The sequence below is a fragment of the Panthera uncia genome (assembly GCF_023721935.1).
Source record: "Panthera uncia isolate 11264 chromosome A1 unlocalized genomic scaffold, Puncia_PCG_1.0 HiC_scaffold_17, whole genome shotgun sequence".
NCBI lineage: Eukaryota > Metazoa > Chordata > Mammalia > Carnivora > Felidae > Panthera > Panthera uncia.
This window is the reverse complement of record NW_026057577.1, coordinates 109,279,780-109,305,803: the sequence shown is the minus strand read 5'-3', so window position 1 is coordinate 109,305,803 and position 26,024 is coordinate 109,279,780. Positions and strand designations below refer to the sequence as shown.

The 26,024-nt window shown below is 43.6% G+C and overlaps 1 long non-coding RNA gene across 1 annotated transcript in view; it reads right to left on the bottom strand.

The window, feature by feature from the left end:
- The window catches only part of LOC125934526 (uncharacterized), a 131,016-nt gene extending 107,045 nt beyond the window's left edge, over nt 1-23,971 (bottom strand). Inside the window, exon 1 of the long non-coding RNA XR_007461446.1 lies at nt 23,925-23,971. This is a non-coding gene — a long non-coding RNA (uncharacterized LOC125934526). The remainder of the gene's footprint in view (nt 1-23,924) is intronic.
- Nucleotides 23,972-26,024: the final 2,053 nt, after the last annotated feature.

Below are 26,024 nucleotides of genomic sequence, written 5' to 3'. Positions count from 1 at the left end.
GTGTGTGTGTGTGTGTTCAATATATATATTATTGAAGTATAGTTGACACACAATGTTACATTGGTTTGAAGTGTACAACACAGTGAGTCGACAAGTCCATATGTTATGCTGTGCTCACAAGTGTAGCGACCATCAGTCACCATACAACACTTACAATGCCATTGACTATATTCTCTGTGTTGTGCCTTTCATCCCCATCCAACACTATTTTAGAACTAAATAGGAAAGATTGAATGAAGTTGTAAGCTGAACTTTCCTGATAGACATTTTCTCACTGAGCTCTGTGTTATGGATTATACCAGTTCCATTAGCCACCTTCATACCATTCACAAAAGATGTACAAATTGTGTGATTTGCTTGAAGAGTCAAGTTTGAAAATAACAATCTTTCCATTCTTTTTGCTTTTAGAACAATTCTCAAAACACATTTATTCTGCTCCCAGCCCATAATTGCTCAATTAAGTGTTTCTTCTAAAAATAACTTGGAGTAAGAGAATCATTTACTTTATATGTATTGAAAAACAGAACTCATCCATTTTCTCCAGTGTTCCATGGAGGAAGAAACTGGTTCAACTAAAGAGGTATTAGTAGAAAATAGGTTTTCCATTTTGGTTCTCTGTTTTAATGACCAGAGAAAATTCTCTGTTGTTTTCACCTTGGTAAAACATAATAGTATCAATAAACTTTTCTTCCTCTGAATCTTGATCTGGCATCCAACATTGATATTTTACATGCAAGGAATGAATATTTCAAAGCTTGGAGTGTCCTTCCTTCAAACACTGTTGATGGAATTTTCCTTCCTGGAGTACACACTCGGAGGGAAGCAGACATACGGCCAGGTTCTCTTCCCGGTCCATCCTGTGCCACCCTCTGCCTGGTCCTGGCAATACCCGGACTGTGGACTGTGCCTCTTGCCCACCGTGGCCTCCACCCCAGCAGGCCACAGTGGCTGGTGAGACTCGGTTTTCTTTGTGAATATCCTGCTCAGACTCACAGAACTCTTCGGGTCCTCTGTCCCCCTCTCCCTCGAATTTGTGTCTTGATATATTTCATCAGTCGTCAGTATTTTTTCCATTATCGCTCCTTCATTTTCTCTTCTCCATCTAGAATCCCAATTATCCATATGCTAAGACCTTTTCATGATGTTTCTATGTCACTTATACCTATTTCTGCATTTTCTATTCTCCCCCCCCCTTTCTCTGCATCTATCTGGATCTTTTCTACTCTTTTCAATAATCATCTCTTCTGCTGAGTTTAATCTAGTTTTACACTTATATACTGAATTAATTTAATTGTTTTAATTTCCAGGCTAGCATTTTCACTCCTTTTTTCTTTAAAAAATAGATTGCAGTTCCCTGGAGAAATTATCCATCTTTTCATTTATTTTCTGGAACATAATTATCATAATTATCTTAAAATTCCTGCCTGATAATTCTAGAATCTGAGCTATCTATGGGTATCTTTCTATTGCCTCATATTTAAAAATTGGATTTTGATCATTTCTGTTTACTGTCATGCCTGGTATTTTTTGCAGTAAATACTTTAAATTGTATATGAAAAATTACACTGGCTCTGAATCATGTTATCTTGTAGAAAGGATTAAATTTCCTTCTGGCTGGCAGAGTGTGGACAGATCACCTTGATTCAACCATGTATTGAGATGATTTCAAGCTCTGTTTCAGGCTTTGTAAGGAGTGTCTATTTCCTACCCCCCTCTTTTTTTTCAGTGTGACTTTTTTGGGGGCATAAAATTATATGTAACATTGTATAATTTTCAGTGTACGACATTGTAATTGACATCAGAATACACTATAAAGCAATCACCACCAAAGGGCTAGTTACTATCCGTCACCACAGGAGGGGGGGGGGTCTATTTCTGATTTGCCTTGCCCCTTCGGCATGGCCCATCAGGTCTCAACTGAAAGGCCAGTACATTCTTTTTGGTGGGTCCTGAACTCCAGTTTTTGTTTTCACACCTCTCTGGGGCTGCCCAAATCCTTACTTAGTATTTTCACCTCTTAGCAGCTTTTTCAAAAACCATCTTTTAAAATTCTGTTTTGTAGTGAATCCCTCCCTGACCATCCTCCCTGAAGCACTACCCTCATCACTATCATTACTTTTGTTTTATTTTGGAATTTACAAAAAAGTTCCCAAATACCCTTTACCTAGTTTTCCCTAATGTTAACATTTTACATAAAATGATATATTTTCCAAAAGTAAGGAAGCAACATTAGCATATTACTATTAGTTAAACTATAAATTTTATTTGAATTTCTCTCCCTTTTTCCTTTTTTGTCCCTTTACTGTTCTGGACTCCGATCCAGAGCACCACATGACATTTAGTTGTCACGTCTCCTTAGTCTCGTCTGCACTGTGACAGATCCTCAGTCTTTTCTTGTTCTTCATGACCTTAACCATGAGCAGTCATGGAATGCTGGTCAGGTATTTTGGAGAATGCCAGTCACTTTTAGTGTGTCTGATTTTTTTTTTCATGATTAGATTGGGGTTATGAGTTTTTGAAAGAGTATCATGGAGGTGAGGAGCCCTCCTTGTCATGTGGTAACAGTGGGTACATGATATTCCCTGACTTACCACTGTTGATGTTGACCTTGATCATTTAGTTTAGGTGGCGTCCGACAGGTTTCTCCATGGCAGAGTTACTATTTTTCCATTCCCACACTGTGTTCTTTCCATGTGTTTTTAAGTCCTGCTTTTACTTAAGGAGAGGGAAATTAGCTCCACCTCTTGGAGGAAGTTATCCCCTATGTTTGCTTGGTTTCTTACACTCTCGCCACCTACACCTGCATTTGAGAATTTGGCAAATGCACTGATGAGAAATTACATGCGAGATGTTGGTCTCACTTCTCTGTGGTTGCTTTTTCTCTAGGGTTGTGGCTCTTCAATTTCTGGCTGCCTATAACTATTTTTGAGGGGCCTTGTACCCCATGGGAACTGCTAAGCACTGTTTTTTGTTTTGCCTTTTTGTTCTGCAATGAGATTCAGAAAATGCCCCGAATGGAGAAGGCACTAATTCAACCCTTCAAGTCATGGCCACCTTGGTTGCTCCAACTTAACATTCGGTTGTATTTTTGACCCAGTTTTTATAGTTTTTCTCAGTGGGATAGTTTTCAGGCACAAATTACTTCTTCATAGTAAAGAAAGGAGGGAGTAGGGAGAGAGTAGAGAACCACTGAAGGGTTCTCACCACTACTCTGCACTATGCTCATGTCTCCCTCAGCTAGCTCATTTATGGACCCTCTTTATCTCTGTCTTACCTTATGCTTTCCTCGGGGAAAGTTACTTTTTTACTTCTATGCTTCCATCAAGCATTTTTTCTTCTCTAGCTCTCACTTCTACTTTTACACCCAACTCATAGTCCATTCTTTACACAGTAGCCAGAGTAATCTTAATTTTTTTAATTTTATTTTTTAAATATTTATTTATTTAATTCATTTATTTAATATAATTTATTGTCAAATTGGCTTCCATACAACACCCAGTGCTCATCCCAACAAGTGTCCTCCTCAATGCCCATCACCCACTTTCCCCTCTCCCTCAGCCCCCATCAACCTTCAGTTTGTTCTCTGTCTTCAAGAGTCAGAGTAATCTTTAAAATATTAAACTTTCAGGGGCACCTGTGTGGCTCAGTTGGTTGGGCATCCGACTTCAGCTCAGGTCATGATCTCACAGGTTGTGAGTTCAAGCCCCACATTGAGTTCTTTGCTGTCAGCACAGAGCCCTGTTCAGATCCTCTCTTCCTCTTTCTCTGCCCCTCTCCTGCTCATTCTCTCTCTTCTTTTCTCTATCAAAAATAAAAATTAAAATTAAAAAAACATTTAAAATATTAAGACTTTGCACTGAATTCCCTTTGTACTTAGAATGCAATACAGTTCCTCGCCACAGACTTAGATGATCAGCCCTGACCTCCCCTCTGTGACCATACCTTGTGCCACACCCCCCCTTATCTCACCAAGCTACGAATTTTTTTCACTTGATTTTGAGCCCAGATCTTTTTGTCATTCATATCTCAGTTCAAATGCTGCTTCTCAACAAAGCCTTGTGTGACGATTCTCCCTGAGGTACCTCTTTCCCATCCCTATCATCCATTTTGTTTTATTTTTCTTCATAGCATTTATCTTTATCTAAAAGTTTTTGTTCATGTATACATTTACTTTTTCATTTTAATATTTCATTTAAAGCAGCAAAATAGTAAAAACTTTCCTCTTCACTGTATTGCCAGTACACATAGTAGTTCTTGGCACATAGTAAAATTTAATGAATGAATCAAGTCCTACAAGATTTATTTACTATGTGACATGCGTTGTGCTTCATGCTCCTGAGAACTCTCTTATTAGATTATCACAATAACTCTATGAAGTAGAGTCTATTATTGTCCCCATTTTACAGAGAAATGATGTTTAAGGCACAGAGAGATCAAGCGTCTTGCTCAGGATAGCAGCTAATGTCATTTTTCAGACTTGTGATCTATAGTGTGCACTTTAGGTTATTTGTTATAATCAGTTAGGTTTTCTATCAATTTTACCTGTGACAACTTTCCCTCAACTAAAGAATGGTTTCCTTGATGAAAAAATACAGCATTTTTGTGGATTTCCTTTTTGGATTTCCACCAGAAGAGTTTTACGAATAGATGTCTTTTGTTTTTGCCCAACTGGCATCCATTTGTCATTGTTCTGGTAACAGCACCTAGATTTTCCTTGAGGAATACCAATACCCCTTACCTCACCCACTGTCAGTCCAGGTAGTTTGGGTGGGGTTAACCAAAGATCCAGGGGTGAGAGGGCCTGGCAGGACTGTATTCTCAATATACTCCAGCTCCTGAGTGTGGACTTGCTCAGGAATAAACGTATGACCCAAATTTATCCAATCACAGCTATTTAGTCTTAATGCTTTGAGGATGTAAACAGGAGAGCCCACACTCTCTTCCCCTCGCCAAAACAAAACAAAAAGGATGAAGCCAATACTGAGGAAATCAGAAGCAAGAGTAGGAGAGAGCCAGTTTCCCAGTGATATTGCTAGATCGCCTGATCCAGCCAGCCTCAAATCATGATCTCCTCTGGCTTTTTTAGTTAAACGGACCAATTAATTGATTTTGTGCTTGAAGCCAGTTATAGTTGGATTTCTTTTTCCTTTGCACCTGAAAGAGCCCTGATTTATATAGTGCTCAATATACGCCTCTTGATGTTTGATTGACCATGTGCCTTTGCAACTTGTACCCAACCCAAGTGTGTATCTGTGTAGCTTGATTAGAGGCAAAGGGCCTCTCATGGATCCTTGCAGAAAATCTCACCATGCACCTCTCTCTGCTTTGGCCCCTTGACTCTTCGTGAGGGCGGGCTCTCCTTTCTCAGGTGGTGGTAATAACAAGCCAGGCAGAGTGGTGCTGAGGCTTGGATATCAATTAGTGAAGCTCTAACTGCAGGAAAACCTCTCAGACATGTCCTAAGTGTCTTAATCTCTCAGTGGGCCTTTTCCTCTCAAGGCTTAGGTGGCTGATAATATGTTTGAGCTGTTGATCCCTTCTTTGATCATGCCTTATAGGATTATTCTGTAATGAGATGGTACCGAGGAGCTGAGGCTGTTATTTGGTTACCTTGCCTCACACTTGGGCCACATTTCTTCTCTCTGAATTTCAGTTTTCTTTCTTCTCCTTCTGCTTGCTCTGGATTCGAAGCCCCCCCTTTGGGCTTTCACCAAAGCATGTGTCTTCCGATTCTTCCAGCTCTCACCAAATTGTGAAAGTGTCAGAGTAATCTTCAAATGAGAAAATTGGGTTTACTAATTCCTTGCCTACTCAGAGCATTTTCCTCTCATTAGTGTCTTCTTTCAAAACCGTTGCACCTGATACTCATGGCCTCTTGGGGATAGTCAGGGCAGGTGGCTGTTATTTCCATTTTACAGATTCTGGCTGGAATGAGGGGCAGAGAGACAGGCGCAGTGTAGCAGATCCGTTCCCGGCCCGATGTTTTCGCTCTCACACCAGCCCAGGACCCTCAGGCCACCCAGTTCTTTGCAACAGCAGATGGTCAGTAACATTTCTCATTCTTCAAGACCAGGCTCCAACAGTATCTCCTTTGTGCCATCTTCACATCCTCAATGGGAAGAGATCTCCCTTCTGGATCCATACAGTGCTCCTTCAGGTATTCTTACAGTTTCATAATTTTCTATCTGGTAATGTAATCATTTGTGTGTATTTTTATCTTCTCTCTTAGAACTTAAGCTCCGTCGTTCCCTCGGCACATAAATAGCAGAGTGTTTGATCTGTGGTCAGTATTCAAACAGTGTTTACTGAGTGTGAACAAGTAAATAAATGCCTTAATTTTTTTTTCCCCTGCGTGGTAGGGAGAGAGGAGGGTGGAATATCTGAAGGAACCAGAATTGTTTTCATGAACATTTATTTATTATTGAGAGACAGAGAGAGAACAGAGAGAGAGAGCACATTTATTATTGAGACACAGAGCGTGGGCAGGGGAGGGGTAGAGAGAGGGGGAGACACAGAATCTGAAGCAGGCTCCAGGCTCTGAGCCGTCAGCACAGAGCCTGCCGTGGGACTCGAACTCACAGACCGCGAGATCATGACCTGAGCTGAAGTCGGTCACTCAACCAACTGAGCCACCCAGGCACCCCCAGAATTGTTTTCAACCCCAGAGGGCTGTTAGGGGGATAAAGAGTGGAATTTGTTCTGCAACATCTCAAAGGGCAGAAATAAGACCAGTTGGGTAGAGATTTCAGTGAGACGCATTTCAGCTCAATGTAGGGTTTCCTGTAGCCAACTCTCTTCAAAGGTGAAAGGGCTACCATGTAAGTTAAAGTCTGTCATTGAGGGTATGAAAGCAAGTATTGGGTGATCACTTGGCAAGGATAGTGCAGAGCAGATCCAAGCATCTTAGGAGGGATTGGGCTTCAAGGCCCCCTCCCTATTCATTCAGTAGTATTCAAGAGATCTTCAGCATGGTTGGCTGTGGGATGCTCTTGGGAGCAAAGCTTACACTCAGGAGGTAGATCCTCAGTCATTTTATACACACAGGCAGTAGTGACAGTGACTAAGAGTGTAGGCTCCAGGGTTCAAATTCTGGCTCCCCTACTTACTAATGTGTGACATTGGCGAAACTACTTAACATCTCTGAACCTCAGTTTCCTTACCTGTAAAATGGCGGTAACGGCACAGACCTACCTCAGTGGGATGCTGTGTAGGAACGCACAAAGTACATTTAGCCTGGCACAGGCAAAGTGCCCATCTCTCCTGGTTGTGACTGTTACCACCACCTCCCTCTCCCATGGTGATCCCCAGGCTAGGTCTGTGACTTGCACTTGCCAAGGACTGTCTCAGTCCTTCCCTCCTGGTCCTATCTCAGGTCTCAGGCAGAAGAGGGCTGAGCAGGTCCTCTAGGGACCCCAGAGTTTGTGCCCCTTGAGCAGTCAGTTGACAGTTGATTGTGAGACTGGAGAGCTGAGCCTGTGAGGCCTCCGGCCGCTTGCCAAAGCCAACGTTAAAAACACGGTATCATCTCTCCAACCTCTTCTGGGATCCTGGCTGCCGGGACTCATTAAAGGCAGTTTTCTCCTGAATTTCAGAAGCAAGGGGTCCTTTTTTGTTTTAAAAGCTTAGAGTCTAACACTGGGTTCCCAAAAGATTGATGGCAGTTTCTTCAGTTTTCCCCCAAATCCCTGACCTGAATTTCCAGTGCCTGGGTTATTAGTGCAACAACAAAACATGTGCCCTGGGAATGGAAAATCTGTTCTTGTCCTTTGGTCCTTTAGAGAATGGCAAGAGGACATCTCAAGTCCTCAGCCCACCCCTTGGTTGAGAGCAAAATTGTTCCCAGAGTAATTCTCTGTTCTGCGAGTTCTGAGACTTAATAAAAGTGGAACAAAATGGATTCAAAGACTCTTACATACATTCTTCTTTTGTATAAGCTCCTTGATAAATTATTACACGCACAGGTACTTGAGTATGTTTCACCTACTTAATATCATCTCCATTTTAAGGAAGAGAAATGAGGTAGTGTTTTCACTTCTGCTTTAAAATAAACACAGGCATGTTCCCGCTCCCCCCCCCCCACTTAGCTAATAAGGGACAGAATTGAGACACTAAGGCAGATCTATTTGACTCCAAAGTTGGGGCCATTCATGGTGACCCATGCTGCCTTTGGCTAGGAGGACCCCAGGCAAGGGCTAATTGTTTGTATAATAAATTAAACAAAGTAACAAAAGAGTTGTAGAACTGTCAGACAAGATAACAAACATGTACAACGAGCTGATGTGTACTTCTTCACATTAAGCAGTGAGACCAACCCCAAGAGTTTGATGTTTCTATTCTTTTTAAATTCTTTTTTAAAAATTTAAGCAATTCTTTTTTTTTAATGTTTGTTTCTGAGAGAGAGAGAGAGAGAGAGAGAGAGAGAGAGAGAGAGACAGAGCGCGAGTGGGGGAGGGGCAGAGAGAGAAAGAGGGAGACACAGAACCTGAAGTAGGCTCCAGGCTCTGAGATGTCAGCACAGAGCCCGATGCGGGGCTTGAACCCATGAACTGGGAGATTATGACCTGAGCCAAAGCGGGACACTCAACCAGTTGAACCACCCAGGTGCCCCTGATGTTCCTATTCTTGATTTATAGATAGGAAAAACAGGTGCCAAGAAGTTATGGGGTCTGCCCAAGGAAGCAAAGCTAGGATGCGAACACTTCTTCTCCTTCTCCTTTTACATTTATTTATTTTTGAGAGACAGAGCACGAGCAGGGGAGGGGCAGAGAGAGAGAGAGAGAGAGGGAGACACAGAATCCGAAACAAGCTCCAGACTCTGAGCTGTCAGCACAGAGCCCACTGCGGCACTCAAACCCACAACCTGTGAGATCATGACCTGAGCCAAAGTTGGACGCTCAATCCACTCAGCCACCCAGGTGCCCGTGAACCCTTCTTCTTGAGCAGTTGGGGGATGTATCTTCCATTATGTCATGGTTGTCGCCCTATAAGAAATACATTTAAAACATCATGCTCCAAATATGCCTTCTTTCATTTTTTTCAAAGCACATTAAGGAATCTTTTGGAGTCCCTCAGTGATTCAGCAAGCTTGGCAGGGCAGGCTTTAGGTACCCTGTTTCAGTAATGATGGGCCTGAGGTCAGGAGGTTTGCCTGATGTCAAACAAGGACACCAGGGAGCAAGATGGGTTTGAACCAGCCGTTCACACTTACAGGAAGCTCTGCTTTGGTTCCCCTTCATTTCATGTTTTTTTCCTGCCTGCCTTCCCAATTCCCTGAGTTGTGAACTTTCTCTTGACCACTCAGCGGCTCCAGTCTGGTGTTGCTTTGAGTCTCCTCTTCCCAGTCATGCATTCAGTCCACTCGTTGTACATCAGGTAGTTGCCAAGGGTAGAGCTTACCTGAAAACCGGTCATCCTGCTTCACCACTCACTTCCCCAACCCCATTTATTGGTACCTATCCTACCCCCCAGGGACCTCAGACTTCATGAACAAAATTGCATTTCATAGATGTTTATGTAACCTTGAGTGTGACTTTTGTGTAACAGAGGTCAGCGCGAGGGTGGGAAAAGGTCAATGATAAATGCTTGGAGATAAGAGAGAGCTTGGTATTGAGAGATCAGTCCGGAAATGTGTGTTCAAGGGTCTGTTTGGTCCCTCATTAGCCATGTGACTTTAGGGCAAGTTAATTAACTCTTTTCAGCCTTGTTTCCTAATCTGTTAAATGAGCCTAATTTATAAGGTTCTTGTGAAGATCACAGGATATAATTAATATAAACCGTTTGGCACAAAGCATGTGCTCTTTTATTAGTATAGTAAGTGCTGAATAAATGGGTAGATAAAACATATAAATAAAGGAATTAAAATACAAAGCAGGGAGTGTATTTTAATGGCTGCAGAACCCCAATGCCTATCTCAGGGCTTGGCATAATGTCGAGGTTCTAGGTCTATACCTGTGGGTAACATCTATTGAATGGTTTACTTGCTCTAGTCATGTGCTGAGTGTAGCATGTATCACCTCACTTATTCCTTCAAACAACCCCTGGGGAGGGTATTCTGGCTCTCTTACAGGTGTTACAGATGATGAAGTTGAGACTTGGAGAGTTTAAGTGGCTCACCCACTGTCATATGGGTTATTCTAAAGACTAGTAGAGTCAGAGTTTGAGGTGGGTTATATTTGACTCCCAAGCCTGTGTTTACTTGCTCATTTGATGAGTAATTTATTCATTCAGGCAGCCTTCTCTGAGTGTCTTCACTGGGGGATGTCCTGGATCTAGAGCTGGGAATGAAGCGGGGAGGACGGCATAGTTCCTGCCCATGAGGAATTCATCATCTGGGAAACAGACCCCCCTAACATGGGGAGGGGAGGACAAGAGTCCTGGGGAGGGCACTCATGCAGGGATTGTGGACACACTCCAGAGGGACTTGTTGCCTCCTGAAGGAGGTGGACGGCAAACTTTGGGAGCAGGCCGATGGTAGATCAATGAGAGGAGAGTGTTGTAGAGAGTACGCTTAATGGGATACAAGGGTGGGAGAAGAAGATGGCCTGTGGACTCAGCCAAGCAGATGGAGGTGACCAGTGGGAAATAAAGCCGACGAGAACCCTCGAGTCCAAATTGAAAGCACTGAAGAACAGTTTATTTTTATTTTATTTTATTTTATTATTATTTATTTATTTTATTATTTTTTTAATATGAAGTTTATTGTCAAATTGGTTTCCATACAACACCCAGTGCTCATCCCAACAGGTGCCCTCCTCAGTACCCATCACCCACCCTCCACTCCCTCCCACCCCCCATCAACCCTCAGTTTATTCTCAGTTTTTAAGAGTCTCTTATGTTTTGGCTCCCTCCATCTCTAACCTTTTTTTTTTCTTTCCCTTCCCCCATGGTCTTCTGTTAAGTTTCTCAGGATCCACATAAGAGTGAAAACATATGGTATCTGTCTTTCTCTGTATGACTTATTTCACTTAGCATAACACTCTCTCTGGTTCCATCCACGTTGCTACAAATGGCCATATTTCATTCTTTCTCATTGCCACGTAGTATTCCATTGTGTATATAAACCACAATTTCTTTATCCATTCATCAGTTGATGGACATTTAGGCTCTTTCCATAATTTGGCTATTGTTGAAAGTGCTGCTATAAACATTGGGGTACAAGTGCCCCTATGCATCAGCACTCCTTTATCCCTTGGGTAAATTCCTAGCAGTGCTATTGCTGGGTCATAGGGTAGATCTATTTAAAGATGGTGCAGATGAGGTAGGCAATGTTGCCTTAGAGATTCACACAGACCTGGGGCACCTGGGTGGCTCAGTCAGTTAAGTATTTGACTCTTGGTTTGGGGTCATGTCATGATCTCACAGTTTTGTGCATTCGAGCCCCATATCAGGCTCTGTGATGACCCTGCAGAGCCTGCTTGAGCTTCTCTTTCTCTCTTGCTCCTCCCTTGCTAGTGCTCTCTCTGCCTCTCTCAAAATAAATAAATAAACTTAAAAAAAGAAAGAGGTTAACACAGACCTGGGCCTATGGGAGGTTGCACACTTAGAAAGCATTTGCCAGAACATGGGAAGGCTATGATAAATTTGTAGCACTTTTGTTTTTTATGCGATGATCTTCCATGCCAGGTAGGTGGGCAGGGCCAGAAAGATCATTGGAGGCAGTGGGAGTTTGGGGATCATCTCACATCAGGTAATGGGACTCAGCTGGCCCACTTGTCCTCCAGGAAATTGCGAGTGTGCAATGAGATAAGGTGAGCTTTTTGCCAGCCCCAAAGCCCTGTGTTCACGGGGGAGGAGGAGGTGTGAGGATGGCCTTGCTTCTCTGCTGATTCTGCCAGAGGCCAGTCTGGCCACCTCAGCAGAGCTCCTGGGAGAGGCCCTGCTGGGCATTTTCTGCAGCTGCAATGCAGCCACATTGCCTTATGCTGCTATTCCACCGGCCAATCAGGAGGTTATTGAGTTATTGAACACTCTGGGAGCACTGCAGGTGGGAGGCAGCTCCCACAAACTACATTTGCTTCCCAATGATTACAGTGCCATCTGTAAGGAAGGACAGTTCCAATATTTATGTATGGGTTTCCAGAGGGATGTAAAAGCAAGCAACTGAACATACGATGCTCTATTTTCTTTCTTTGTCTCTTTCTACGTATTAAATATTTAAAAAAAATTGAAGTATAGTTGACCTACGATGTTATATTAGTTTCAGGCAGACAAATTAGCGATTTGACAATTGTGTACATTAAACAGTGCTTACCACGATGGGCGTAGTTACCATACAAAGTTACTACAATATCACTGACCGCATTCCCATTGTTGTACTTTTCATCCCCATGACTTATTTATTTTATAACTGGAAGATTGTGCTTCTTAATTTCCTTCATCTACTTCATCAATTCCCCCATCCCTCTGACCATCATGTATTTATGAAACTATTTGTGTGTGTGTGTGTGTGTGTGTGTGTGTGTGTGTTTGCTTGTTTGTTATTTTTAGATTCCACATAGAAGTGAAGTCATATGGTATGACTTTCTCTGACTTATTTCACTTGGTGTGATACCCTCTAGACCCATCCAGGTTGTTGTGAATGACAAGATTCCTTTTTATGGCCGAGTAATATTCCATTAGGTATGTGTGTGTTTATAAAACATCTTTACCCTTTTGTCTCTTGATGTACACTTAGCATTCTTTCTTTTAAAAAATTACCATCAAGGTTGTCTCATTCCCGTTCCCAAACCAGTTCTGTGTGGTATAGTACAATTGGTGGCCCTGATTGATATTCTGTATGTGGCATCAGAGCAGGGCAGTGGTGTTCAGGGTTGAAAGCACTTGATGTGGAACCAGCGAGATTCTTCACTACAGTCACCCAAGGGAGACCATGCCTGTTAATCCTGCTGTCAGAGGACCTCCTTAACTTTGGCTGGAATTAGAGCAACTCAGTGTGGTCAATATCAGTCTCATGGCAACTAGGGAGACTTGGTGAAGGATGCAGAAGAACAATGATCAGGACTTAAATCATGCTGTTGAGATGGGAATATTTTGAAGCCAGGAGTGCACGAGGGTGAATGTGAAACGGGTCCTCCAGGGTACAAAAGTCGAGAGCCAACAGTCCCAATTTATTCCCACTATGCTCATGGGCCTGGTCAACATCTCTTTATCTCCCTCACATAGAAGAGCCTAAAAATACAATCGTTGACTTGGGGAACATTTTAGGAAACAAGGCAAGTTGTATCTAAAGCCCGTAGCATGGTTCTCCTGACCACTCACAATGTAGCAGCCATGTCTTGTCTATGTGCCTCCTCCACTCACTCCTTCATTCAGTGAGTCTGGACTGCTCTTCCTGAATTTGGATCTAGTGAAGTCCCAGGCATTATTCAAAGTCCAGTTGAAAGACCATGAAACACCTTTCCTGTGTTTCACCTGCATGTTTATCTCCTGTTTGTACAAACCTGTAGCACTTTGCTTGTATTACAGCAGCTCCCAGAGCATGGGAGTACAAGCCCGGAGGATGTCTCACAGAGACGGAGATCTGAGATTGAAGAATGTGGTATAGAAGTTGTTCTCCTTTTGGTATTTCTGACTTCATCAAGAAGAGCCTCTCATGTTGCTGACGCTATGTCTTTCACACCTTTTTGCCCCTTTCACTTTCTTTTTTTCAAATAAAGGCAGAGGGCAGAGCAGTCCTCAGGCCCAGAGTCTTTGACAGTGGTTGTAGGTAGCTAGAATTAATAGTGTTCATTTAATTATACTGTTTTTGTTTATGTTTGCTTTCTATTTTTGGTAAGTAATATGGGTTTTCCACAAATAAAAGTATTTTTTAACGTTTATTTTATTTTTGAGAGATATATAGAGAGGGAAAGCACAAGCAGGGGAAGGGCAGAGAGAGAGGGAGACAGAATCCCAAGCAGACTCCATCCTGTGTTGTCAGTGCAGAGCCGGACGTGGGGCTCGAACTTATGAATCACAAGCTCATGACCTGAGCTGAAATCAAGAGTCAGATGCTTAACCCACTGAGCCACCCAGGCACCCCACATTAATAAAAGTATTTTAACATTAAAAAAGAAAATTATTTAAGTCAAAAAGTGAGTTGGTGATGGAAAAAAGGATTAAATAAGTTTCCTCACAGACATGGCCCGTATTGTTGAAGTTGTACTGTAGTGATTGAAATTGAGCTGAAACAAATTCTCCAGGAAGAGTGTCGGTTATGCCTTTTTTTCCCTCTCAAGTATGTGAGGGGAGGGGCTGTGCTTCCTTCATCTTAGAGATATTCTGGAACAGGAGTTGGCAAACTAACATCCATAGCCAAATCTGGCCCACTGCCTATTTCTGGGTGCCCACTACCCGCCCCCCACCCCGTCCCAGGAATGGGTCTTATATTTTTAAAAGGTTGAAAATGAAATGAAAAGAATAATATTTCATGAACATGAAACTCAAATTTCATTGTCAAAAAAGTTCTGTAAACACCGCAATGCCCATTTGTTTACATATCGTCTGTGGCTACTTGCACGCCACAACGACAGAGTGGACCAGTTGTGACAGAGACGTACAAAGTAAAGTGTTTACTGTTATCCCTTTGCAAAATAAACTTGCTGACCTCTGTTCTGGAGGCTCCTTGGACCTGGAGTCAGGACACCTGAGCTTCACCCTTGGCACTTTTGACTGTCATGGGGTGACCTTGGGCAAGTCAAGTCTTCTCTCCAAGCTTCAGGTCTCCATTTATAAAATGGAGCTAATAATAGTACCTACCTCATAGGGCTGATGTGAGGATTGGATATGTGCGAACGCACTTTATAAATGTGCAAGCATTAGAAAACCAAGATATTTTTATTTCCCTTAATAGTTCTAACCTTTGTTTTGTGAGACACAGTGTGGGCTCATAAATGCCAGCTCCGTTCCTCATATTTTCTAACAGATTCTGAAGATCTCTTCTATTTTTTTTTTAGTTTGTTTATTTTGAGAGAGAGAGAGAGAGAGAGAGAGAGAGTGAATCCCAAGCAAGCTCCGCACTGTCAGCACAGAACCTGATGTGGGGCTTGAACTTCTCAACTGTGAGATTCATGACTTGAACAGAAATCAAGAGTCAGATGCTCAAATGACTGAGCCACTCAGGTGCCCCTCTTCTATTCTCTCCTTTGTCTCCTGCTTCTAACATAAGTTCATTATCTTGCTATTTTCCACATTGCTTTCCACTCCTCCCCCACTGGTTACCAAGAAGCATTCTGTCCCCCCACCTTTTTTCTTTTCCTTCCTTCCTTCCTTCCTTCCTTCCTTCCTTCCTTCCTTCCAATATTTATTTATTTATTTATTTATTTATTTATTTACTTATTTATTTTGAGAGTGAGAGAATATGAGCAGGGGAGGGGCAGAGAGGGAGAGAGAGAGGGAGACAGAAAATCCCAAGTGGGCTCTGTGCTATATAGTGCAGAGCCTGACGTGGGGCTTCAGCTCACGAATTGCAAGATCACGACCTGAGCTGAAATCAACAGTCAGATGTTCAACCTCCTGAGCCACCAGGAGCCCCTCCCTCCCCACATTTCCTTTTGAACTTCCCCATCTTGGCCATTATAATTGATTCCACTGCAACCCCAGGATTCTTCCTCCAGAACAAACTGTACTTAAGGAAATACCATCAGATCAGAAGCAAGAACATATTTTTCTATTCAGTATTGTCCTAGATCTGCTGTGTGCTGTAAGGGCATGCTGACTTCTCTTTGGCTTTTCAAATAGAATTTTCTCTGGTCAGGTAGGGATATTTGAATGAAATTTCAGGTGTGTGTGTGTGTGTGTGTGTGTGTGTGTGTGTGAGAGAGAGAGAGAGAAAGAGAGAGAGAGAGAGAAATAGGACTTGGATGAAAGATGCTAAAAAATTATTTGGCACTTATTGAACATTTACTATGTGCTGGGCACCGTGGTGAAGCATTTTATGCTCATTGTCTCACTCGATCCTCTCAATAATATTAAGCAGGAGATAAGGTTATTATCCCTTCTTAATAGACTGGGAAAATGAGGCTGAGGGTTGAAGTCACTTGCCCAAGTCTCCCAGCAGGAAAGAGGTGGTGCTGGGATGTCTCCACGTCTAACTACACGGGAGCTGCTACGCAGGCCAGGCAAGCGCTCCCCGAACTCCTATTGGTGCTCCCAGTGTCACATGGTCCCCCTCCAGTCCTTGTGACACTACACTGCAGTCGCTGTGGGGTACTCTGTCTGCCCATCTAGCCTATGAGCCTGAGGGAGGCAGAGACCTCGTTGTTATATCATGGCACCTGGTCTAGGGCTGGTACAGAGCGGGTGCCCCCCAAATGGTTACTAAATGGATGAATGAATACATGAGTATAATGAGCATTTTTATAGCTTGAAGCATTCACCTGGAACTTCAGGGGAAGGAAAATGATATACTCATAGGGCTCACCAGCTGCAAATTCTGCAGTCGCTAAGGAAGCCTTGGGAAAAGAAAGGAAAAAAGAAGTGAGAGAGCCCAAGTCTGCATTTCAGTTGGAAAAATGAGGCGACAAGATGTATTGTTTAATTATTATTTAATTTGAGAAAGGAGGAAAAAGTCTTCATGTCATGTATTTCTTTCCAGTTAATCCAGAGCTTTTTCAATCTTAATCTTTTGGTGTTTTTTTTTAATTTGAAAATTTTAAAAATTAAAAAATTTTTTAAAGTTGATTCATTTTTTGAGTAAGATGGAGACAGAGCAAGATGGAGACAGAACGTGAGCAGGGGAGGGGCAGCGAGAGGGAGACACAGAATCCGAAGCAGGCTCCAGACTCTGAGCTGTCAGCACAGAGCCTGACATGGGGCTCGAACCCACGAACCGCAAGATCATGATCTGAGCCCTCCGGGCGCCCCCGATTTTAATCCTTTGTATGCCATCTTTGTGATTTTTGCCATACCTATGTACCAGTCATAATATTATTTGCTTAATATTTAAACAAATCAGCCCACTTAAAAAATCATACATATATTTTTTTTAAAAGGGAGTTTTCAATACTATTCCAATAAATGGGAAGCTATTACCATCTGCTTTAAAAAGCAGGTGATGTGAAAATAAACACAACCGAAATAGAAGCAGTTACCTAGCAGGTACTGTTGTCGGCCGAAGGACCCGAAGCAGGGCCTGCGTTTTGTTGAAAAGGAAGATTAGGAGTGGGAGAATAGGGTTAAAGACCCACTGGTGCCAAAGTGAGGCTTTCTTCTTCATAATGAGAAGAATTTAAAGAGAGTTGGGAAGGAAATGACCTCCGTACTACGTGAGTCAGTGTGATTGAATGTTGTGTCTGCGTCTTACCTAAAATCATCTCCTGCACCGTGTGAAGTTAGTGTTACCCTGATTGGGAAATGCTGAATCAGGAAGCAGGCCTTCTCTCTTCTCAAGTGGGATATGTTAGATGATTCTGCTAAAAGCGCTCTTCCTTCTGAAAAGAATCGGGGTGGTCTATTTCTTCCTGTCTCCACATACAGCTCTGTCCCAAGGCAGGGAAGAGGGTAGAGGGCAGGCTGCCAGTGTTCAGGGCCCTTCCATCCCAGGCCACCTGTGCTTCAGGTCTTCAGAGGCTCACCCCCAGGCGCTGCGGGAGGGCCTGGGGGACAGCTGCAATCCGAGGCTGGAGCCTGCAAATCGAGGGGGTCCGGGAGCCTCTGCAAACAAAGCAGATCTACTTCAGCCCAGAACACTTTATTCTTGTGAAATCTCTCCTGCCCCAATTCACTCACTGCAAAAACCAACATAATTTATCTTCTGGAGGGAAGGGTGCAGACTTCAGCTTGGTGTTTTTTTCTTTTTCTTTTTGGCTCAAGCAACAGCTCAGCCTAAGTCACTTGAAGAAAAAGGTGGGAAAAGGCGAGAACAGGGGGCCAAATTGCAAGTTTGAAAGTAAATATCAACATGGGCGTTCTCTGAAAGGTTAGAGAGAAGCTTGCCTTCGTGTTACAGAATGGCGGGAGAGGAGGTTTGCACATCCGTGTTTCGTTTGCCCTGTTTCTGTTGGAATCACAGACTTTTAATGATTTTAGGAATGTTGGGATCTTGGAATTCTGCATATTCCCTTAGAGGGAGAGAGGGAGGGAACTAATGTTTGCTGAGTACTTATGTGCCCCACAGGGGGCACGCAGTGATACCCCAAAGAGGTAGAGGAAAGGTTAGCCATGTGTTACCGATCAGGAATGCTTTACCCAAGGTCATCCAGCCTCTAAATAGAAAAGCCGGGACTGAATTGCACTGTCCTGATTCTAAAATCTTTGCTGTTTATACTGCTGCCCTCCACAAATCATGGGAAAAGAACCTGCAACTTGGAAGGGATTTTAAGGCCTCTGTTTAATGTTCTACTCACATAGGATCTGCTACAGGGTCCCCTATGGATTCAGCTCCCCCCTCGACTCCTTGTACTGTAGAGTCAAACCATTCTACTGACAAAGCACATTAGTTGTTAGTGGGCTTTCACTGAAGTCTCTCTTCTCTGCTTTCCTCAAACACCTTATTCTTCATGGACATCTCATCAAAGACCCTGAGAGTGGGGCTACTACCCATAACTTCTGTAGCAAAGGGATCCCAGGAGACCAGGCACTTTAGAATCTCATTTTGTATAAAGGCAGACCAAGCTAGGAGTGTTTTCCTTGTAAACTCTACAGGATTTCTCTCATTCTTCTCTTGCTGTCAGGATTTTAAAAAAGTATTTCCCTGACCAAGGAGGCTATTTATTACAGAGCAGATGAGAGGAGTCCAAGGTGATTTATTTAGGCCATGCAGGGGCTAACGGCCTATGTTAGGTTAGGTTAGAGGTGATCACTTGCTGGGACAGGCAAACAGCTTGGCCAAGACACCAGGAAATCACAGTCCTCTCATCAAGCCTCCATGCAGATGGTGGCATGTGGCATGTTTGTCTGCAGAGGTTGGGGACAAGCCGGAGCAGAGGCCAGATGGCTGGGATTTCCCAGGCTGCCTGTCCAGTGAACGATGGTCCCCTGTCCAGGGCTGCTGGGTGCTGCAGAAGATGTTTCTGCTGAAGAAAGGCTAACAGGAGGATCTTAGGGGTTTGTTTTGTTTTTTGTTTTTTGTTTTTTTGGTGCTAATTCACCCTGTTGTTTGGTCAACACCTTCCCCTTTCTGGACCTTAGTTTTATTTTCTCTAAGAAAGGGATGACTGTACTGGCTCTTTGGTACCGTAGTATCCTGAAAAAGAGAAACACACATACTAAGTCTGAGTCTTTCATTAGGTACTTAGAAGGTACAGCTCTGAGCTAAGCATAGCAACCCCGTGCCTTCCCCTGGGGTGAACAGAGTTGTCAGCATTTGCTCTCCTGGAACCTGCCACCTGCCCTTCCCTGGATCCTGACTTTGGGCTTCAGTTTCCCGGGCACACTCTGGTCTCCTCCCTGGTCCCTGCTAATGGCCCATAACTACAGTTCTTTGGTACTGGTCATACCTCTGGGAGACATCCTGGTGTCTCTCTTACAAGCCTGGCTGAGGGGTCTGTCTGACTGGAGTCCTTTCTTTTCTTCTCCCCCTCCTCCTCCTTCTAAATGATTGTTTATTTTCAAATGTTTATTTTTTTATTTTTTTTTCAACGTTTTTTATTTATTTTTGGGACAGAGAGAGACAGAGCATGAACGGGGAGGGGCAGAGAGAGAGGGAGACACAGAATCGGAAACAGGCTCCAGGCTCCGAGCCATCAGCCCAGAGCCTGACGCGGGGCTCGAACTCACGGACCGCGAGATCGTGACCTGGCTGAAGTCGGACGCTTAACCGACTGCGCCACCCAGGCGCCCCATCAAATGTTTATTTTTATTTTAGAGAGAGAGTGCAAGCCGTGGAGGGGCAGAGAGAGGAGGACAGAGGATCCGAAATGGGCTCTGAGCTAACAGCAGCGAGCCCAATGTGGGGCTTGAATTCATGAACCGTGAGGTCATGACCTGAGCCAAAGTTGGATGCTCAACGAACTGAGCCAATCAGGTGCCCCAAAATGTTTATTTTTGAGAGAGAGAGAGAGAGAGAGCGAGTGAGCATACAGGGGAGGGGCATAGAGAAAGGGGGACAGAGGGTCTGAAGCAGACTCCACACTGACAGCAGACAGCCCGATGTAGGCCTCGAAGTCATAAGCCATGAGATAATGATCTGAGCCAAAGTCAGACGCTTAGCCAACTGAGCCACCCAGATGCCCCAGTGTCAGATGGGTGCTGGAGTGATCGCATTCCGAGTGTGTTGCTTTGGTGAGTCCCCTAACTGACAGCTTTGTTGCTCTCTTGTAAGACTCCTCCTTTACATCTGAGGGTCTGAACATGAGCTGGAAGGTGAGCAGGCCGTTCATAAAGCAGCATGCAAGCATAAGGCAGGGCAGTGGGCTGTGAGGGATGGGGCACTGACTGGGACTGACTGCCTGAGTTTGGGTCCTGTCCCTGTGTCTTGAGCATGTGACCTGGGAAGAGTTGCCTGACCTTGCTGTTGTAGGGAGGTGCTTCTGGTGCTCATAGGGTTGTCATAAGGATGACATGTCACGTCAGTGAAACATTGAGAGCTGAGCCTGGCATAGAGTAAAAATTCCATAAAACCCATTATTGCCGAGGCTGTATTCATATTTCTATTGTTAGTGGGGGGTGCAGACTATGTATAGAGTGGATTCAAGTGGGGGCAGAGAGGGATGAATTTAGGAAGACTGCCTGGAGGAGGGAGGCTGTCACCAGTTCTTGGAGCCTGGCTAGAGGACAATTCTGGGTGAGGACAAGGGTGAGGCCAAATGCCAAAAAATGGAAATGGCGGTGGTGGTGGAGAGGGGATGAAGCCCCAGAGGGAAATCTAGTTCTGAAATGCTAAGTTGTTGAGTGTATCTCTGCTTCTGGAGCCTGTGTGAGTGTGTGTGTGTGTGTGTGTGTGTGTGTGTGTGTGTGTGTGTGTTGGGGTGGGGGGTGACTTTGTTTTGCTCAGTCAGGGCCGGGTTCTCCCTGACCTCACTGTGAGAGATGTGGAGGAGGAAGAGGGCAAGGGCTTCTCATTCACACGGGTCTGGGTTTGAATCCTGGCTCTGCTTCTCGCTGGCAGAGGGACTTTGAGCTGAATTATTTAACCTCCTCGAGTCTCTGTTTTCTCACTTGTAGGGATACTGGGAAATGACTTAAGTGAAGAAATCTCTTCCCTCCCCCCGACCCCATTCACTCTCTGGGAGAAGGAAATCTCTGGGACCGCTGCTACAGCACCTCCCGTGAGCACATCTGGTTGCCAGCTGTGGCGGGTGCCAAGAAGATGGTGCCGTGGGAGAAAGTGGCAGATACCCACTGCAACAGTGGAAGGAGAATTCTGCAGAATTAGAAAGGTCCTAAGTGGCTCCTTAGTGTGGATCACAAACAGGTGGACACGTGAGAGTTTGTTCTGCTGTGTTTTGTTCCCTTCCAGAGTTTGTCAGGTGACAGTATAAGCCGCTTAACATCATCGCCATCTGCCCACTTGTTGTGTGTCTGTGTGTATGTGCCTCCCCTACACCACACCATTTCAATGCGTGCACCCTGATCTAGCTCATAGTTTTCTTTTTAGAGGTGAGGAAACTGAGGTTAAGAGGGCAGAGGTGACTTGCCCAAGGTCACTCGGATTTCAAATCTGAGCTCCACTCGTTGCACAGAGAATGGTGTCCAAAGCTCTTGGTAGTAGGAGATGCTTTGTAGGAAAAAGAGGAAGTTGTCACAGAGGTGAGGTCAATTTTTCCTGGATTATTTTGACGTTCAGGCTAGAATGGGTGTTCCTTGCGGATCATGCTGGTAGACTCCTGCGGATTGGAGGTTTCTCACCAGCCTTTTAGGCTTGGGGAAAAAAGAAAAAAAATGATCACGAGCCCTGAATTTCCCTGAGAACCTGAGGCTTTGGCTCCCCTGCCTCCTTTCAGGGCCCCTCCCTCGGGCAGGTTTTTAAACATGATGAATTGCCGTGGTCAGCCGCGGCCGCGCGCTGTGCCCAGGGGAGTCAGCCCTCAGCTCCTTGGCCAGCCGGCGTCTCTCCAGCAGGCCAGCCTGCTGCATGCGTCTCCGCGTAGACAATGTCGCGGCTGCTGCATTCCCTCTGTCCCAATGGAGGCGTCACAAATCACCGAGAGGGACGTGTCCACCCTCTGGCCTGGCAGAGCAGAGAGAAGAGGTGGGTGTTGCAGAGTCGGGAGAAATTGCTTCGGGTCACTTGGGGCTTGAATGGCCCCCCAGAGGAGTCAGGTTTTGCAGCGTTTCTTATAAGAATGGACTCAACTGGAGGCTGGGTTGTGAACATGCCTGGGGCCCTGGACACTCTGTCCCATGCACACAGCCAACACTTGGCTGTGCATTTAGCTATTGCAGCAAGCATTTGTTGAGGCTGTAGTCTCCTACTGCATGAAATTGGGGGATACAGAGTTGAAAGACAACTTCTGACCTTCGTTTACATCCTGGTTGAGAGGCATGTATCAAAGTTAATGTTACAAGCCTGTGGGAGAGACCTCACCAGGTAGCCTATCACTCCATAGTGTAACTGTTTACTGACTGCCTATTACATGCCAGGCATTGGCTTATTATGGTTGAAATTCTCCGGTCAATGAGCTCCAGGGATCTGGAAGAAGGAAAAGTCTCAGCAGGGTACAAAGTCTCATCATCTAATGGCAACTAATAGTAATTCATCACCTGGATGGTGTGAAACATGCTGTGGGGAAAACTATCATCCCATTTTATAGGTGGATCAAAGGCAAAGAGAGTCTAAGAACCCTCCCCTCCCCCTTCCCCACAGCTCACTGCTTGTATGTAGCAGGGCTGAGACTGAACGCCACGTCTACTTGACTCGAAGGCCTCAATCCTTAAAGACTTGGCTTTTCTGGAAATTGAAGACCAGGCAGGGCCAGGGAGGAAGGATTCTCATGGGTTAAGCATGTTCAGAGGTTTGTACTTTCCTAAATGTTTCAAGCTTCCTTCGTATTCCAAAGATAAAAGAAAACTGGTACCAACATAATCTCATGGCACCTGGGCCTTCCAGGCTGCCCATTTGTTCAAAGCAAGGGCATTAACTTCTCCATCATTAAACTTATTCCTGTAGAGGAACAGGCAAGAAATGGTTCCATCTTCCCAAGTACATTCTCCCTGTGTCCTGTGATGGCCCTTGGGTTGCCTGACTCCCCCAGTTGCTATCTGCATGATTTTATTGAGACTCAGCTTCTTTATAAATGGAGGTAATAGCAGCTACCTTTAAAGGTTGTGAGGATTCAGTGAAGTATTATTAAGTGGACAGTTTCTAGAATAAGAGTGTAAACAAGCTAGCTTTGCTTAATTATTATTCTGGGCATTCTATTTTGCTTTAATTTTGATGGCTTTACTAGACTCTAATCTCTTCAAGGAACTTCTTACCTCACAGAACCCAATACCAGGCCTGAAATACAGTATGATGCAGAAATGAGTGAATGTCTAAAGAGGTGTTTTTGTATTTATATTGGGCAATCTGAGCAGGAACTCAGTTACCCATTAGCCTTCTATGCTTTAATCAGTTATATTTTTATTTGCTTGTTCACTTTTTCACTTTTACCCACCCACTGACCAATCATGGACTCATTTCCTACCAGGGACAAATAGTACTTGCCAGGAATTAAAAATTTTTTTTGTTTGTTTGTTTGTAATGGAGATGTTTAAAAGTAGAAAAAAAGTGGAGAGAGTGATATAATAAACTCATTACCCAGTTCTGAAGTTAGTGATATTTTGGCAATCTTGTTTTAACTATCCCTCCATTTTTTTTTTTTTTTACACTGGAACATTTTATATTTATTTATTTATTTATTTATTTATTTTTAACGTTTATTTATTTTTGAGACAGGGAGAGACAGCATGAACGGGGGAGGATCAGAGAGAGAGGGAGACACAGATTCCGAAACAGGCTCCAGGCTCTGAGCTGTCAGCACGGAGCCTGACGCAGGGCTCGAACTCACGGACCGCGAGATCATGACCTGAGCCGAAGTCGGTCGCTCAACCGACTGAGCCACCCAGGCGCCCCTACACTGGAACATTTTAAAGTAAACACCAGAGTCATGTCTTTTTTGCTGTAAATTACTTCATATCCAGCTTTTACTGATAAGGACTTAATTATTGTGCCTAGCAACATTTATAATAACCCCTTAATATCACCTATAGGAAATCATATTTAAATTTCACAGATTGTGTCAAAAATTGCCCTTTAATAGTTGATTTATTGAAATCAGGATTTAAATAAAGCTCACACTTTGTATTTGGTAATTACATCTCTTATGTCTCTTTTCTTTTCTAATAGGGTCCTCTTCTCCCTGACTTTTAATATCATTTACTAGAGAAACTGGGTTTTTAGTTGATTATCCCACATTATGGATTCAGTTGATTACTTCTTGGTGGTGTTCACATTATTCTTTTATCCCTAGTATTTCCTGTAAAATGATATGAAGTCGATAATATAATTATACTCAGCTCAGTTTTTTAGGCTAGATGGCCTTGTAGGCATGGTGACAGTGTCCTCCCTTTTCTGCCACATCCTGGGTGTGTCATGTCGGGCTGTCCTAGTCCCCACGATGTCAGCCTGGCCACACCATGACAACATTGTCCATCAACTTTTCACCTAGTGGGTTTAGCATCCACTGATCATCTTATCTAGCCCCATCTTTTCATTAGTGGTTGCAAATGGTGACTTTCTACTTCTTTCATTCCTTGTAGACCCTCTGTTATATCCTTTCCCTACTCTAATCTTTGCAAGTGCATCTAGCAACCTTCAAATGTGGACACGGATGGGGGTGGGGTTCCCGAATTGAGTTAATAGGTTGGAGTTGGGCTGGCTACGTAAAAATCAATGGGGATCTTTATAAAGATGCCAATGCCATTGTTCCACTACTGTAGTTTCTGACTCCAAAGGTCTGGAGAAAGACAAGGAAGTGTTCTTAAGTTTTAGTATTTATTTATTTATATACACATTTATTTATTTATGTATTTTAATTGTTTAAGCTTTTTATTTCAGTATTTCCAAATGGCTTTCAGTACAACATTCAAACTTTAAGACCCCTCTAAAATCTATCCCCAAGTGTTGGGATGATCACTGGGTGTTGTATGAAGTGACAAATCACTGAATTCTACTGCTGAAACTAATATTACTCTGTATGTTAACTAACTAAAGTTAAAAAAAAAATTTTAATGTTTATTTTTGAGAGAGAGACAGAGTGTGAGCAGGGGAGGGTGGAGAGAGAGGGAGTCACAGAATCTTAAGTAGGCTCCAGGCTCTGAGCTGTCAGCACAGAGCCTGACGTGGGGCTTGAACTCATGAAGGGTGAGATCATGACCTGAGCTGAAGTCGGATGCTTAATCTACTGAGCCACCCAGGCACCCCCTAACCAAAATTTAAATAAGAAAATGTAAATATACATTTTTATACACTTGTGTAAAATGCACATACCCATACAGATATGTTAGTGGAATGTTGTATTGGGACAAATGTAACATGAAAAAAATATTTTCCATAAAAAAAGTAAAAAATAAAATCTATCCCCAATTTACTGTTCTAACCTTAATATCCTTATCATGGTGGCCAGAGGTCTTTTTTTTAATATTAAATATAATTTATTGTCAGATTGGTTTCCATACAACACCCAGTGCTCATCCCAACAGGTGCCCTCCTCGATGCCCATCACCCACTTTCCCCTCTCTCCCACCCCCATCTACCCTCAGTTTGTTCTCAGTATTTAAGAGTCTCTTATAGTTTGCCTCCCTCCCTCTCTGTAACTTTTTCCCCCCTCTTCCCTTCGCCCATGATTCTCTGTTAAGTTTCTTCAGGATCCACATATGAGTGAAAACATATGGTATCTGTCTTTCTCTGACTGACGTATTTCACTTCGCATAATACCCTCCAGTTCCATCCACGTTGCTTCAAAAGGCATATTTCATTCTTTCTCATTGCCACGTAGTACTCCATTGTATATATAAACCACATCTTCTTTATCCATTTGTCAGTTGATGGACATTTATGCTCTTTCCATAATTTGGCTATTGTTGAAAGTACTGCTATAAACATTGGGGTACAAGTGCCCCTATGC